We start from the raw sequence: 12,550 nt of genomic DNA on the forward strand, positions 1-12,550 counted from the left end.
GCATACACAAGCTATTCATGTTTGATTTGTGAAATATTTGAAATGACTTGAAATGAATTGAAGTATTAACGTTGTACACTGACGTTTTTCAACCCTCCCACGAACTGTGAAAAAACGTATTCCTGATCATGGTTTAGGCTCGTTAAAGCTTTTTTAAAAAGTTTATTTTTCAGTTTTTCATTTTATTTATTTACCTTTTGTCGTCACAACTTTCAATTTCCTGACAGAATATTGCAGTTTGTATAGGAAGACGTCATCAACATGCATACACAGGGAAAATTTTCAGGAAAATTTATAACACGTTCATGCTTAACTCGTAAACAACAAACGTGATAGCTTCGACCGTGAATAAAGTAATCATTCCCTTTTTCAAATTAATGGAAATTTTCAAGTTTTCGACATAAAAGCACTTGACTGGTTTAACACCACGCGACAAAGTAATATCAAAAACCACAATATCAAAGGGCATTAAAAAACCGACCAAACACGGGAACAATAATCTAGTTTTATACAACTTTAAGTAGATTGGCAGCCAAATGAAAAATGGCATTAAGGAAACGCATGTACCCCGGAGTTGTCAGTGAGTTCCCACGCCTCGGCAGTTCGGTACTGAGAGATCCAAGAACCACGACAGCCGTTTACGCAATTCATAAGCAGCGAGTACGAAAACCAAAATGCCCATCTGGTGCATCGTTGCTCTACCAGCTGTAGATGGGCGCGTTGGATTTGCATATCCGAAACGTTGGGCTGCATTTTTGAAATTGTTATTTGGAGTGACGTTGAAGAATAGACGTCATACTGTAACGTCACGTTGACGTAACTACGCCTTGTGTCGCGTCGCGTTTGTTTCTTTGTATATGGAAATGAGGGGTTTAGTCCAGGTCTTAATGCTTAAGGCAATGACAACAGGATTTTCTGCTTCACCATATTGCAACGTTTCATCAGCTGACGTCATGAATTCATCTGAAACCGAAACGCATCCTGTTTTGATATTCTGCTAAATGGGGCTTAAAGCAATTACCATAGAAAAGATTATGTCTGGGGGTCTCGCGATGTCTTTTAATGTCCATCGTTGGAATAAACTGTGAGACTGTATGATATGACATCGAACTCTCCATTGCTTTTAGATGTGTGTTTCATGTCCGTTGATCCCTCATTTTATTAACAAGCCCACACCCTTCACAATTCAGCACCAAAATTGGGGGTATTTTCCTTGGAGTGCTATTTTCTTTTGGAAGATAACAGCCACTTTCTCATTGGGAAATTACATAAATGAACAAAATGGACCATTTTAACTACAAATCCTACAGTTTGGTTACAAGACACATTGTATGAATGAAGGCAGTTTACAATTATTTATCATTAACCGTATGACTGCATCGTCATTATCAGTTATTGGTATCTCTGTAGTCTCTCCGATGAAGAGACCGGAGCATCCCAAGTACCCTGCAACAGCCGCAACAATGAAGAACCGAGTCATTTACGGCCGCTTCGTAATCTCTCGCCCATCTCTCGCCAAGGCATTGTTCTCGTGCCGGCACCTGGCGCCGTGCTTTGATGTTTTCGCCAGAGGATTAAAACACTGTCAAATGAGGCACATTCACCCATTTCTGTAGTTACTTAAAAACGACGGAGTATCGCAAAAGAAAAGGCCCAGCAAGCCTTCACCATTGCCTGACGTCGCATAGCTCCTCGGAAGCGTTACGTCAGCCAGAGTATGTAATGTATACTCTTGTCTATGGGAAAGCACGGAAAACGAGCTTTCTGATCAATCTGGCTAAGACAGGGGAGGCAGGTTGCGTGCAACCAGTGCATCCCGCCCTGGCTTCCAAAATAGAAACCCTCATCCTGCATTTCCGGTCTCTCTCATTGACTAGATGATTATTCCAGTCAATTTGGGAAGGTTCTGACCTCTACACCCCTTGTTGGGGTTAATTGTAGGTGTTTTAAGGTGGTGGAACTGTACCCCGGGATTCTTGCCGAGTCCTGTTTGTTTGTTCCTAGCGCGTGTGCATCGAGTTGTATTTTGAAATGCTGTCTCATGCTTCCCGTGCTTTTTATCACCTAAGAGAGCGTGTGTATGCATGACCAACCTCTTGACTGAAAACATTACAAAACCATTACATCGGGTCATACCAGCTTGAAAAAACTTACAGAACAGAATCTTACCTTCACATTGGGCTCAGACGCAACAATAAAATGTTTTGTGTCTTATTCTATTAAAGAACACTGGCAACCAGTGAGTGAGAAATTATTATTTAAGAATAATTTACAATATTTTATAAGTTTAATTTTTATTTTAAAAAAATAGTCGTAACGGTGGCGTGTCTGCAGCTAAAATGCACCGCACCCAAACGAAAATTCAGCACCGTCACATACAAGAAAAGAATGCCACATTTGCAGGCTTCTAACCATCTGAGATACCATCAAGCGTAAAGTTCGGAATTTCTCATTAAAAGCAGCTTTGATGCACCTCGGCTATACTGGGGCTTCCGTTGACAAGTTTTCGTTAACCCGTTCGTGCAGCTGCGAAAAAGACAAACCCCTGTTCTACCGTTTGTGTGATTAAATCTGATTGCTTGTTCTCGTTGCTCATTTATTACGTCACGACGGTCGAGTTTAGGACAATACCGCTCCCGCTTTGTCCGTCGCTATCTAAACGCTATTTACGTATAGAAACGCCGTTTATGAACTGCAAACCCAGTTAACGGTAGTAAATTATGCATATTCGCGCCAGCTCGTCCTTACCGCTGTTAATTTGCTAAGAAGTAGCGCAGCGTGTTTGGATCTGAGGACATGCTAACTGCTCCGCGCTTCTCTTCGACGGTGAGTATATGTAGACATTTTGCTATTCATTGTCGTTGTCAGCTTCCACATAGTTGCTAAGTTGGTACCGTGGGTCTCTCAAAGTTTTTGTTTACCGTTAGAAACGACCCTGCCCCTTTGCATTAAAGAGCAGTGGGGGCTAGCGGTTGCTTTCATGGATCTTCAATAAGTGATAGTTTGGGCGCTGAAATGCATTTCTGTCTGATTGCATAACATCAGTAGGGCATGCTTTACACCCTCTCTCCGTATTCAGCGCACGAAATGGGCTGACCTATCGTCGAGACAGTCTTTTCTGTCGTAACCCCAGCCCCACTTGAATGAACAGAGGTGATTATTTACCCAAATACACCCGCATACTGCTTCGGTGAACGGGTAGATCGTCTGCACACCCTCTAAAGCAGGTACAGGTCTGGCGGGTGAAAGCAGACGACAACGCGTTGATTCTCGCCCCTTCTCTTCTGTCGTCTGCCAGACCGTGGTGTGATGTCTGCGCGAGGTGGAGCATTGGTTCAGAACGAGGTCACTTTAGGTTAATTTGCATAGGCGGGAGACAAACGGCGGAATAGCTCTTGGGATTAAAACCTATTACACCAAATCTACACAAGTATAAAAATTCATTTTGTACCGTTCTCTCCTTGAAATGATGGACAGGCCTGCAGTGAAATGTCAATATCACTATGTCGTGGGTGCCCAGTGTTAGATCTGTCTAAGGGTTAAGGATATTTGCTTTGCAAGGTGCGCTCTTACACGGCTCTCTAAACTGCCGTCTGCCAAACGCACCGCGGTTATGTAACCTGCATGTGTGTCTCAAGGAGGATAGCTAAGCTATATTTCTTGTTTGGAGGGGTTTACAATCCCTGAACTAGATAAAAACATAAAATCGAGATCATGGGGGGATACTTTGATTTTATATAATACATTAGTGGTAAAAGTTTACATTGTTTTTTGATCTATAAACTTCACTTGTGACAATCACTCTGTGTGTTTTTAAGTAATTCAGATTCTGATACAAAATATTACATTATATTTGATGCTGGCTTTATACTGAGACAGACTAAGACTAGGAACTGGATTGTTAAGACTAGGAACTGAATATACTTGAAAATGTGGCATTAAAGTAATGGATTTTTGTTCGTTTGTTGAAATTCTTTTAGGTTCACAGTTTCAACAGTTTTGATCAGCATTTTATCTGCTTTTGAACACATAAAAAATCAGATATAACGGATAGTTCATATGTTTGAAACTACAAGTCTGACATGAGTTTCCATGTTCAGTAACAAGAGATAGAATAAAACAGCATGTTTAACGTTCAAATAGCGGAACAAAATTTGGATTCGAGACTTCATATTTTTTTTATTATGTGTGTTGTTTTCAAAGGTCCATGATTTTATCGTTCACACTATTTATTAATGGCTATATCTCTCTGTGCCTTCAGATTTTGCACTTCAAGAGCACATTTAGGGAACATTGTGCTCTACTGGCAGGACCAATTATTTGACATTTTTATCGTAGTATGACATAGATTTCGTTTGTTTACCAAAACATTATATGTAAGGGGAAATATTGTAGTGAAGATTTGTTCTATATAGCTTATTTACCACGGGATTTGGCTACGCTATCTCGCCCCACACTGTGAACAATACAATCTCAAAAGAAAGGTAGAAACAAAGCAATAGCCTAGCACCAAGCCACATCCAGATATCGATTTTGTCTCCGTGAATTATGTTCTTATTGTATACAACAAAACTGAACAGATGTGAACACCAGACGCTGTATATGTGTGAAGGGAAATACAATATGAAATGGTTTGAATGGATTGTTAAAGTATATTTGGTGACACATTTATGAAACGTAAATCGCGAACATCTGCTTTTCCGTTTGATGTATTTGTCAAAGCTATCGGAAAATATGTGAATAACAAATTTCTTTTGATTTGATAGGGCAGACGCAAATGGTGTTTATCAGAGATTGGTGTTAAAGATATCGATTTGTGTCATACCTACCACGTTTGCTGACCCAGGTGGAAAGTATGCGTCTCGTTTTATCATGTCAATTCACAGTTATATAACCAAATAAAACCTACGTATATTCGCCTTTGATACTCAGCTGTTGGGATGACTGGATTTGAACATTTAAAATGTAAACAGGTTGTTGTAGAAGAGATTGTTCGTATATATAAAAGAAAATATACACTGGTTGTTACTAAGGATCAATATTTTGTACCATGTGTTAATATAATTATTTTATTGGTATATTTAATTATTTAAGACACATGTTGTGAAATCGTTAATTAATTCCAATATCTTTCTTAGACGCCGTATTTTAGGAGCCCATGTAATTTTTAAATTCTAGAAACTGGGTGGAGGAAAGATACAATACAGTTGTTAAAAACAATCAACAAGGTCATATTCGTGTAATAGACCTGGTGATATGTGCTTAATATACACATACATATATTGTGAAATCAATCATATTCATTCTGTGTTAAATCAGTTCCTGTGGTATTATTTGTTTTCAATCACTATAAATTTGTCAATGTTAAATTTGTTATTTAAATAAAGTCTTAACAACACAACCTACATTAAGTTATTCATCCACATATTGTCATTCTTCCTTAAAACCTACGTGCCGAAATACCACATAAGAATGTGATCATTTAGAGGTTATAAATTTGTTGTAACAAACTATGTACGAATCCAGGTTGAAATGTGCACGAAAATGGCAACCGCACAGGCGCTCTGTTTGAATAGTGTGTAGAGAAATTAACAAGCCTGGGGTGGTTATTGACAAGGGATAAGGTAGACAATGACATGATACTAACTAGTTTATCAGTCGGTGTACTCAGGCATAGTCTAATCAGCACTTGGGTCGAGCAGGCACTAATAAGGCAAAATTAATTTGCATGGTAGGTCAGTTTAACGCGCTTTTGGTCAGAGGCGAACCAGCAAAACACCTCGGTCAAAGCGGTCAGCTGACTCTGCGAACTTGGCTGGTCTTTTGGTCTGCTGGTCAGACTTAGGTGGAATGGTCATTCGGGAATGGTCATTTGGGAATGGTCAGACGCTTCTACGGCATTTAGGACAGTTTCCCTGGCTACTGTTTAGGATTGGGTTAATTGGTAATTCTCATACAAAACCATACATGAATTATGAGGTTTTAAAAGCAGAAACAGATTAATATTATATAATAGACAATTTGATAATAAACACGATTACTCTCAACCAGGTAGTATCGTCAAACCTTTGAAACAAAGATAATAAGGAACATTACCATTAATGGCAGAATTTTGTATATTGTTTAAGATGCTTTCAGCTTTCCTACAGTTTAATATAACAATTGTTTAACATTGGTGGCAAATGACATGTTGTGTGTGACTATTGTACGGTAATTTGGCTGCAATACAGTATATAATTTCCCACGGTTTTTAATCTGCTTGGATAGAGCTTGGAGGGGCAGCATGAACGACACACCGCCTCTTGACGACCACGCAATTGTTAACACATCATGTGTGTATTTGACAGCAAATTAACCAAACCTTCAGGCGGTGCTGGCATTTGTGGATAAGAGGGCTAAAAAATATCGGCTTATACCGCAGGGGAGCTCTCCATTATATATACCAGCCTTATAGAAACACGATAATTGTACTGACTGGAATAAAATAAATATACATTGGATCACCCTTCCAATATAAGAAAAACCTTTTTCCTCAATTTCCGATTTTTTGTAATCGTTGTTTTTAATTAGATATTTTCATATGTCTAATTCATATCATCTATTGGACAGAATCCCCTACATTGTTTAACTTAATCATTACGCTGAATAAATTCTGATTTTAAAACAAAGTTTTTAGTTTTTTACTTGCAGTAAAACATGTGTTTTATCATCTATTTAATCGAAAGTTTGACTTGGAGTACATCAATATGACAGGGCAGTTGTGACGCTGTGGAATTTTGATTTACTGACACAGATGTTTAACACCCACATATGGTGTTAAAACAAGTACTACCATGGATGTTATGTTCAAATATTCAGTGTTCCATAGAGATCGGAAGGTCTTTGACTTGTTTGAGAATTCCTTTCTAAAATATATCATCACGAGAGACTGAACAGTATCATGGATCATGTATCTGAAGTCAGTATCACGGTCTACACTTCGCAGATGACTAATTAATGCGATCAATGGACATGTATGCATAAAATGCACCTGTGATCTGTAGATATGGGGCGATATTAACAGGTGTTACAAATGCAGGTATCTCCGATCATATCTACAACACACCTTCCTAGCTCTTTTATGGGCTGTCTCGCGCATACGTGGACGTTAAACATCATAGAATTAGCCCAGAACACAGAAAATGCGTTTACTTTTATATGAGTGAGGCAACCGGGGTAAATCCTTATACTGAATCATTTCCTTTTGCTTTAAAACTGAGAGATATTTCTGAGTTTAATCAAACGTACCTGATGTTTGACGATAGCGATTCCGTTTGATCATGTGTTTGAATCGTCATTACCTTGGCGTTTGTGAAGCTTGAAATCCGTGTTATAGTTTTTACAGCTGCATTCATAAAATGACAAATCCTCTCTTGAAATTGTGCATCATCAATTATTGTTTCACTGGATGACAATCAACAACTAAGGTAGTTGAAAAATTATTATAGAATAAGCAGTATGATTGTGAGGACTGATTTGATACGCATGGAATTGGCTGCTGCATGTATTCGAGTTCGTCTTTCCAGTTGTAAAACTGGAGTATCGGGTTTTAAACTTGAACGAGGTAAGTTTAAAGATGACTATGTAAGTAATTCAAGAATGGGTATTGGACTGATTCATATAATATACAGTTTTGATATATCACTTTCTTTGATCTCAGGCATGTAACGTGTAACATGTAACAAGATGTGTTACAGCGAAATCAGGTAATAACGACAAAATATACATTTCATACCAAGTGCCACCATCTTCCATTTCTACAATGGAACAAGTTTCAAAGTCGCAATGCACGTATTGGGTATCAAATATTATGTCCATATCATGTCAATATCAGATTAATTCCACCATTACTCTAATCTCCAATCATCTTTCCATGTATATTGCATGGATGTCTAAATCATATTTCATATTTATAGCACAGCCCTAACCTCGCCTGGGGTCCTTACCTCGTAGCCTGGTATAATTAAATTATTTCTGTGTGGTCACACCAGAGAGTGAATGTCCCTGGAGTGCTACCAGCAGGTCTTGACCACAGTCCGAGTTCGGCCACCTCCCCCTTTCACTTGATCTCCAACCTCATCTGACCACTGGAGCCGTCAGGTCGGAACTGGGACTGCTAATTGTGATTGAAATGCAAATCCGGCCCAAGGCAAAACTAATGAAAACGGAATATTGAAGAAATTACTAGCCTTTATTGTCTGGGCATTAAAGACGCCCTCCTCGTTTTGGTGCTTAGGCGTCTGTTTTTCAGGCAGAATATCTGAAGCAGCCACTATGATGATTATTAAGACAGATTTTGAAAACATGCCATCAAATTCTTCTGCAGATTGATTAACAAAAGTATACCAGATACAACGTGTAATGGAAGAAAGTCAACGATCTGACATGAAATGTTACACCGAAAATTTAACATCAAAGAAAAAAATGATCACAGAATTTTCGATATATGTAATGTCCGTTTTGTAAATGTTGATTGTGTTTGACTGAATATTATTATTGTGTATGTGCCATTGCAAGATGGTAATTGTAGTGCAACTCAGAATGATATTTATAATATCAATATATAGACGAAATGTGTGATAATATAGGACGTTTTGCATGAGATTATATAAACATACGAAAAGGAGTAGGTTTGGATTTGAAAACTGTGTAGACTGTGCTAGTAGACTGTGGAAATACAGGTGCTGTATTATGAAGTATAGATAAACAATACACCAAATGAAGATAATATGTAGATGTGTAAGAGAGGTCCTCGTCGTATATGTTGGCAGCGGCTGGAGCTGTATGCCGTCCCAGCATAGTCGCTGATAGTGGAACGTGTTCATCGCTGTTTCATATTGTGTTTGGAACTGTAGAAGATCCAAACTTCTTTACTAAATGATATTCGTGAGAATGATAACGGATATCTTCACAAGACTGATTTCATTTTGAAAAAAATATTTATGTTTCAGTTTTGAGTGGAACAGTTTTTAGACTGAAAAAAGTGAAATATGATAACAAGGTGTGATAAATAGCCGTTTTTGACGTCTTTTGAAATAAACAACCTTGATTACATGTCGAGGTGTTAAAAACTATTTGTGTCATTTGAATATGAAATGAAGCTCAGCGGCAATCACTCAAATTTAAATAAATCAGAAGCTTGTATATAATATTTGTTCAAATACCTCTGCATCACAGGCATGTACATTTCACTTGTTTATTTCAACATTCATCTTCATGGGCATATTTCCGTAAATCAATCGCGACGTCCGAAGCCAATCTCTTATCTGATCATAATTCAATCATAACTGACAAAGTCTGACACTTTGTCCACTCTTTATCACTTGTGTCAGTCTGAAGGGCGGTCAGTTCTGACCTACAGTCTCATTACCTCCCCCTTGACCACAGGTGACCCCACCCCCCACCTCTACACTCACCCCCAACCCCTATACACCTTTAACCTCGGTCCAACATTTATGTCTAATTGAAACGGCTTTGACTAATCAATTTACCGAATGACCCCCAAGACTACTCACTATGCTTCCGCTTGATTTTCCGTTCGCCACCAAACCAGAACAAACATAATATACTATAATATACAACGAAACCCCTTTAATCTGGACTTAACTGTCCCTTTTAAATTCTGGATGACTCGTATGTAACGAGAAGTGAACGTGCATATACAAGCGTATACAATTGTACCTATTGCTGGGTGTCCAGATTACCGAGGTCTTGGTGTATAGAGTACACTATTATAAAGATAATAACACAATATAAATACCCAGTTAGATTAGTATACATGTTTTACAGTGAGGCAGGTTTATTGGGAGTTGGTACACATGTACCCCATTTAAATCGCAAATCTCCACAAAATCTGGTGGTCGATCTCTGTGAATATCTATGTTTTGATTGACACATGTGAATATCAGTTTTGAATGTGACAGGCGTCCGTGTCAGGTGAGAGGTGTAAGTGACACAACAGGTAGTTCCACCTGTAACTTTCAGACACAACACCTAGATACAGTCAACCCTGGTTTATCTGCACATCTAGACAGTCGTGTCATATTCTATAGTGGCGTGACTTATCCTCATAACTTATGTCTCTTTAGCGTCTCTTGTAAAATGAGAATTTTCATTTTTAAACGACCTTTTGTGAAATTTATGCTCATTTTGATAAATCCTCAGGTACTGTCCAAACCCATTAAGCCTTCATGTTATAAATTTATCACCACATCGCCTAGATTTATCATATGACGCGACTCATCTTTTATAAGTTAGTTCATGAACCTGTAAATTCCCCCATTAAGTACCCTTAAAGCTGAGTCGAAACAATCAAGATATCTTTAAACCTTGTGTGAACCTTGTTGTGTCGAAGTAATGGATTATTACAAATATACGATAAAACGGGTGGTCGAGAAACAATGGATTATGTTCAAGATAGCAGAGTTTCGAGTTAACAATATTTCGTAATAGCCGATTTCGTTTCAGTGAATGTCGAATTCGCTTACTTTTCTCAAAAACCCGGCAACTTCTTTAAAGAACTGATTTTTTTCTGAACACACCTTAATTCATCAACCATGATTTTATTACGCTTTTAAGACAAACAAACAAACCCAAACAATGTAATCTGAACAACGTCTAATTTCCGTCTGTTACACATTTTGACCCAACTGCCGAGCAATATGTATCCCTATTCCACGCAATGCATTTATCACATCACTATCGCTTTGTTGTACATTTCATATATGTTGATATTAATTACCCACTCAAACCCTCATTACTGACCCCGTTGCAATATACATTGATATATTTCACTATCAGTGTGAAAATCCACTTATCATGTATTGTCTTTGACCACTAATATTTGATAACCGCCGGCCCTAGCCCGTTGTCAACGCTTATTAATCAATATCGCACAATTCATGAAGTGTGTAGAGCATGCAAAGCATGTGACATGTGGGTGTTACAACTGTAACAGGCAGCGGGAGTTACACATGTCAATTTTGTAAAACAATGTAACATACACTTTGATATACCCAGTATAAATGGCTTTTTACTAATTCCCATGCATTCGAAACACGAGAATTAACTTAGTACATGACAGCAGCCCTAAGTTTGAAAATATCGTCGCCCGAAACCTGTCAGCATATTTTTATCATATTTTATATGAGTTTGCTTTTAAACTTTAATGGTACAGTTATAACAATATATATTAATATTGGCATAAGGATAATGGTATTTATTGCAACATCATAAGAATATGTTATTGCTACTTATTCGGTATGCTGAAAGTAGTTGTGACAATAAATAGTAATTCTCACCCTTTTGACGAACAGAACAAGCAATTACTCTATAGCACTTACCTTTGTAAAAGCCTCGACGGGTGGAATCCTACAAAAATGCTTGAGAACTACCTAATGTCTATTTAGAACATTTGACATACACTTTACATTTAAAATTAATGTGATATGAGTTTTAATGTATAGGAAGATAACTTTCAAAAGCTAATATTTTTATTAAATGTAAATCTGTGTTACTGAATCATAATCATTCGTATATTCAGCTTTTGTTGAATTGATTATTTGAATGTTCTTTTGCAGTTTGACAATTCAGTGTATAGTTAATCAATGCGTAGAATGTTTTCACACATGCCTCTACAATCACTTTCGTTTGACCCTTCTTGTACAATCGAATACATGCCAGTTTATAGTGATGTTAGCATCGCATATAATTATGTTACGGTCTAAATTAAAAGGTTTGAAGTATTCTCCTTTATTCGTATAGTATGCAAAATTCCCATCGTAATATGCGCGTAGTTCCTTTGATGTACCGAACAAGAAAAGCTCTGAAATCTTCAATGAATTCAACGAGATTTTGTTTCGGATATTTTTATAGCGAGCCAGCATCGCCCCATTGTTAGATTTGCGATAAACAGCCACATTTTGTGCACATAAATGCCCCATAAACCCAAATATTTTTTCTCATTTTTATATCAAGAATGCATCACCTTTTAAATTAACCTTATAGGGTTAATGAACGCTGTTTATTTTCACTTGATGCACATTTCTATTCGGCTTGGAGATATTCCTATTCTCTGTCTGTGTGCATTGCAGCTATAAGTGTCATATCACGGCCGTACGGTGTTAAATAACTGTGACTATGCGCTCAAGAGTCATAGCAAAACGTCAAGTTTATTTAACCCGTGTTCATTTCACATTTACATGTACATAGCAATCATCTCCATGAAATAGACATACTTGGCCCAGCTGGGGGGTGGTTCTACAATTATATTTAATTTGAAATTGACACTGTAGATTTAGTTAGATATATCTCCAGTGATGGTATCACCTCCATGGCTCGAATGCTATTTCTTATGATTATGCTGTATTACGTGGGGGCTGACAGACTGCCCTGTAACAAATGGCTTTACTCAATAGAGGGATAATTTGCTATTTATCTAAGAGTCGTTATAGATGTTTATCTCATCATCTCTATAATAAGAATAAATTACCTCGTGACCTTTAAGGGTAAA

The 12,550-nt window shown here is 37.7% G+C and overlaps 1 long non-coding RNA gene across 1 annotated transcript in view; it reads left to right on the forward strand.

Moving 5' to 3' along the window:
• The first annotated feature begins 2,650 nt into the window (after positions 1 to 2,650).
• The window catches only part of LOC137276946 (uncharacterized), a 60,763-nt gene continuing 50,863 nt past the window's right edge, over positions 2,651 to 12,550 (forward strand). Inside the window, exon 1 of the long non-coding RNA XR_010956595.1 lies at positions 2,651 to 2,826. This is a non-coding gene — a long non-coding RNA (uncharacterized lncRNA). The remainder of the gene's footprint in view (positions 2,827 to 12,550) is intronic.

Source organism: Haliotis asinina, chromosome 3 (assembly GCF_037392515.1).
Source record: "Haliotis asinina isolate JCU_RB_2024 chromosome 3, JCU_Hal_asi_v2, whole genome shotgun sequence".
Lineage (NCBI taxonomy): Eukaryota > Metazoa > Mollusca > Gastropoda > Lepetellida > Haliotidae > Haliotis > Haliotis asinina.